The sequence below is a fragment of the Rhinopithecus bieti genome, unplaced genomic scaffold (assembly GCF_001698545.2).
Source record: "Rhinopithecus bieti isolate Rb0 unplaced genomic scaffold, ASM169854v2 scaffold_1934, whole genome shotgun sequence".
Lineage (NCBI taxonomy): Eukaryota > Metazoa > Chordata > Mammalia > Primates > Cercopithecidae > Rhinopithecus > Rhinopithecus bieti.
This window is the reverse complement of record NW_016803660.1, coordinates 985225-990851: the sequence shown is the minus strand read 5'-3', so window position 1 is coordinate 990851 and position 5627 is coordinate 985225.

Genomic DNA, 5627 nt, shown 5'->3' with positions numbered 1-5627 from the left:
TTTTTTTAATTGTCTGTCTGTTTTTTCTTCAGAGACCTGTAGCAAAGTTTGTAACTGACTGGTTTGCTGGCTGGCTTATGGGATCCTAAGCCATGTTTTATCCTAAGGTGTTTCTCCTTATGACAGAACCATACGGAAAGACACACAAAGCACACGAGATTGGGTACAGCTTAAGAGTAGCCTTACAAATACTTTTTCCGTTAATCAAAACTTTGCAGGAAATAAACAGTGATTTTTACCATTCATTCAATCAGTTTGCACAGAGAGAAAGAGAGGCCAGAAGTCTGACTGGTAAGAAATCTTACACTTTTGCTACCATGTCAAGTTTTTGGATTCCCCTTCCCTGAGTGGCCCTAATGACCCTGGTTACCACACCATAGCTCCTGGGACCAAGCTGCATCACAAAGGAAAATCACGGAACCACAGGCAAAATCCTCTCAATTTGCAAGATGCTCCCCAGCTGGCTTCACGGGGAACCCAAATTCTAATAATTTCCATTACAGCCAGATAAAATATGTATGCTTTAAATAAAATATTGAAAATTTTAGAAGCTTCTGTATATCAATCGACATCCCTAAATGAGACTAATTTGGGACCTTCTTTTTTTTAAATTCAGAACATTCCACTATAAGTTACCTTTAGTAAGATTTTGTCATTTTTCTAAGACTTCACTGCTTCCTGGGCCTAATGTATAAGCTGGAAAGAACTCAGTTTTCAGAAATTAAGGATCCCATTTTACTTAAAATATTGGTTTTCTCTCAAGTTCCCTTGATTAACTTAGCCAATGATTTGTTTTTTTTTTTTTTTTTCCTACTTAAGCATGAAAGGAAAGTGAAACAAATGGGTAGAACACAAAATTCCCTGTGAATTTTTAAAAGCCAAATTGTACAACCCCTACAATTTTTACATTTAATACCAGTTTCTGACTTAGTCAGATGTAAGAAGCCTCTAACTGGATCCAAACCCGTCAATTACCAAATCAAATCCCATCCTGGACCCAGTCCAGTTTCTGTTCCAACTTCCAAACCCAGTTTGGGTGAGAAATTTGCTCAAATAAACTTGGAGAGCCTAAAACACAAATCTATGGAGCTCTGAAATCCAAGGAAGTACTTACCTACAATCTCCCAGCTGCTATGAAAGATCAATGGATACAAATGGGTCCTGCAGGTATCTTGCTTGTTCACTCACTGCTCCTGGGGATTGTGAAAAGGTCTACTTTGGACCCTGCTTCTGGCACCACCTGTTGAAAGAAAAACTTCAGCCGAATTAAATTTAAAAGGGTTTAATCAAGCAATGAATGATTCACAAATCAGGAAGCCCCCAGAAGCACAGCAGATTCAGAGAGACTGTAGAGCAGCCATGTGTTGGAAGAAGATCGGTAGACAAAAAAAGGGAAATGACATACAAAAATCAGAAGTGAGGTACAGAAACAGTTGGATTAATTACAGGTTGGCCTTTGCCTTATTTGAACAAAGTTCAAACAATTGGCTGCATTTGACTGACCAAAACTCAGTGATTTGCACAGGTGTGGGCTATGGTCAGTTTTTAGTTCCACTTGTTATAGTTCATGATGTATAGAAAAACCTGCAGGCTGAATTTAAATATGTAAGGAGGAAACTTTATGCTAAACTTAATTAACACCAGGAACTAAATGATATACTCAGAGAATGTGACTGTGATTGTTAATCTAAACTGTTAGTAGTAGTTCTTTCTCTACATTGGTGTCTGCCATATAAGTGTCAAATACAGGTATTTTGGTGGTATAAATACCGGAGCAGCCTCAGGCAGCTCTATCTCATCATAAAATAGCTAAGAGGAGAAAATTACATTCTAGATGCTGGGCACAGTAGAAAATTCCTAAATTTATCTACCATGATAACATAGTTTTTACTATATTAATTTAAACCTATTCCCACTCTAATAGTTTATACCCTACTTGGCCCATTTGCAGAAAAGACCACCTTAGGGCAACCTTCCAGATAGAATAGAGCTCACTAAAAGATGTCTAGGCAATTTCAATTAACACAGAAATTTATTTCTCTCCCTTGGCTGTGTTAAGCAAAGCATATAAAATATAATCCATGAGATAAAACTGAGAAAACTTTTAAGACACATTTCAAAAAAGAACACAAACAAGAACAAAGGAGGTGGTTATCATGTAAATAAGGGCAGTTTCTCTAAGTTAAAGAAAATTTTAAGTATTTAGAATAAAATGGACCACTGAGTGGCAAGTAAGTTTCTTAAAGGAAAAGGAAGAAAAGGAGCTCAGAGAGATGTAAAATTAAAGTCACTTGAATATACTCTTTTGACAAGTGACCTTAACAAGAATGAGAAAGAAGATTAATATATTAACTTTTTTCATTTGCCCTGCGAATGCTTTCTGGTAGTGCTTGTGGCTGCAGCATTTACTCTGAGATAACTTTGCCACAAATTATTTAGCTTTTATTATTATTTTCTCATCACTCTAGTATGTCGTTTGGAAACAAAAGATACAATTCTATTTATAACATTCTGTTTTTAGCGATGGTATTTCCATTTACAAAATATAGTAATTCTTGGTCCCTGAAAATGTCATATCCTAGAAAATGTAGCATTCCTATGCATTATGTTAACATCATTCTCAAATGGTTGTTGGGCGAAGATCGATTTGATGAATCCAGTTTTTCCGAAATAGACAATTCTGATGAATCAGACGATTCTGATGTTAGTTTAGCTCTGTTTAGAAATAACTCCAAAAACAGTTTTTATGTTTTATTTCCACATTGAAAATTAGTCGGATTTTCTTCAGCCTCAAAGAGTATATTTATGTAAATTTAAATGAGCACTGGCAGCAAGCTGCACTTTTTTTTTTCTAAATAGGAAAAGGGTTAATGAAAGTATTATGCTCGATTTTGATAGCAGTTACATTAACAAAAAATTGATGAACTATAACATGCGTACAGAATAGTGTCAATGTATCAATGCTCGCTAATCTGAATCAGACTGAAGGATAGTATGCTCAATTACATACCTATTAATTTTGAATTCTAGATGAATTCTAATTTTGAAGGAATAAATGAATTATGAATATATGTATTAAACTCTCTTAGAAAAGCTAAACTGACCAGTGTATGTATGTACAAAGAGTTTAAGCCCTTGTAAAATTTTAACTTCTGCACACATCTGCCTGAAGATTTTCTGTGAAAATTAAAGAAAAATCAAGAGCAACATAATTTCTTTCCTTCTAAAATTTCCAACATGGATTAAAAAGTGCACATTTTCTCACTCCGTTCTCAGTCTATTATAAACAGAGAGTTTATATGCAGTGGCAAACCCTAAACCAATTTTGTTTATAAACGTGGAAAAACAATTACAAATAAAATATTTGTCAGTTGTAACCAATATGATGTTATAATAATTAAGACACCATAATCTTAGACTTAGCTAACTGACTTCACTCCGTATTGGTTCTTTTTTTATGTAACTACTTGAATTCTTCATTATTCAATTCTTTCTCTCACTTCTTAAGTATAGTATACATCAACATTCAGTCATTAGATTTTTTTCCTTGACTGATCTATATTTTCTGCAAGGAGATAAAATCTAATGTCTTGACTTCCTATATTTATCTGAAAGTTGGTATTACTCTTAAAATTTATTCTCCAGTATCTAATTTGTTTCCATCCCCTTCCCCACTGTAAAATTAATTCTATATATTCCAACAAATTAGTCATTCTAGAACATTTCCTTCCTGTGACACTTCTCTATTTGAAAACAAAAACCAAAAAAATATTCAGGTCTCTTAGCTTGACACTAAGCACCTTTTTCAGTGTGGACATTATCAGCATATACACATTTATCTTTCTGTGTGCTTTGATGAAAAAAATGTATTCATTCAAGCTCATTTGTTTATATTTCTCTAATGGATATCACTAATTCACAGCTTTCATCCTTTGCTTACACTTTCATTCTGACTTAATATCTGCCCTTCTTTGCATTTCCATTTTATGACTTCAACTTCAGCAACTATTTCATAGTTGATTTGCTGTGAATTCTTTCCAAGTTACAAACTTTCTTATAATACTCTATTCTTATTTCATTTATAATTAATATGTATATGTAGATAAATCCTCCACAATAAAATATATCTAAGAAATTGTTTTTTAACTTATTCATACAAGATTTAGAAGCAGAAAATTAACCTCCATTCATAAAATAATTGAAGTAAAAGTAAAGGAAAACATAAGCAAAGGGAGGTTTTAGATATGTGTTTCTTAAAATGTCATTGTATATTTAGGAAATAGGGACCTATGAAATCATTCCTAGTAGATTTAAGAAATAAAATGTGGTAAAATAAGGATAGTTTGGAATTATTAAAATAACAATAGAATCTATTTGGAAAATATTAATAATACATTCAACTGTATGTTATTTTATTCTTATTGAAGAGTGTTTAATAAGCATTTTTTTCTTCAGTATGATAATAATTCTTCAGTTTTCTAAATATACATCAATTAGCTTTATTTCATTAATTTCAGGAAACTAATCTCAGCATAATTGACATTTGGAATGGATACTTTATTGTTAGTAGAGTACTTTTCTGTGCACTGGTGGAACGTTAGACATCATTCACCTACTACTTCATCTAGTCAGCTTCTGCCTACTAGATTCCAATAGCATCATTTTCTACCCGCTTACTCCAGTTTGCAAGCTAAAAATCTCTTCTGACATTGTAAAATGTTCTTTGAAATAAATATTTACCGATTGGAAGAATCAGTAAATTTTGACTGAAATCCTCTTTGTATACCTCACTACGAAAGATTCTTCCACTTTCTGGTTTTGAGTTCTAGTGGAAGAATCTTTTGTAGTGAGATATACAAAGAGGATTTCATTCTAAAATTTCCCTGCTTCATTTGCCTAGATAATAACTATGGTAATAGAAATAGTGCAAGATATTCTTTAATATTTTTCACCCCTTCAAAAGAAAAATAGTTAAGCTTGAACTATGAAAAAATAAATAGCAAAAAAAAAAAATCATATTTTAAGCCCTGTAGTAGATCATGTAATTATTACAGAAATATGAAGAAATATTTTTTAAGTCCTTAAAAGTCATGCTAAGCTCTTCTTTTGATATTGGATATCAATAAACTATTTTTAACTCTTTCTCTTCTTTGCTTTGGATATAAATGCTTTCTTAAATGTTTCTGGCTTAAACTCAAAACTAAATTTATGAGAATCAAATTTTATAACAAAACAAATGTAGACAATTGCATTGTGTATCATCTCATGGAAGAAAAAAAAATAGTGCACAAGCTAGAAATAGCTTTTGCATTAGCTGGTCAGGATAAAGCAAATCTGCCTTTGATTCTAAATAGAGAAGAATCTCTTTTCTCTGTTCTTATTTTCAATTCCAAACAACCAATTCAGAAGACATGAAAAAGATATATTGGCTAGTCGGGATGTTTGACCCTTTGGGGGTAATATTGGTTAGATTAAGGTGCATAACTTCCCTTGAGAGTCTCATGTTTTCTTGAAGCAAAAAACAAACAAAAAAAAAACAAACAAAAACAAAAACAAAACAAAACAAAAAACTATAAAGAAATCTTTAAATCTTTTATATTCATACCACAGGCTACTAAGAAGCATAA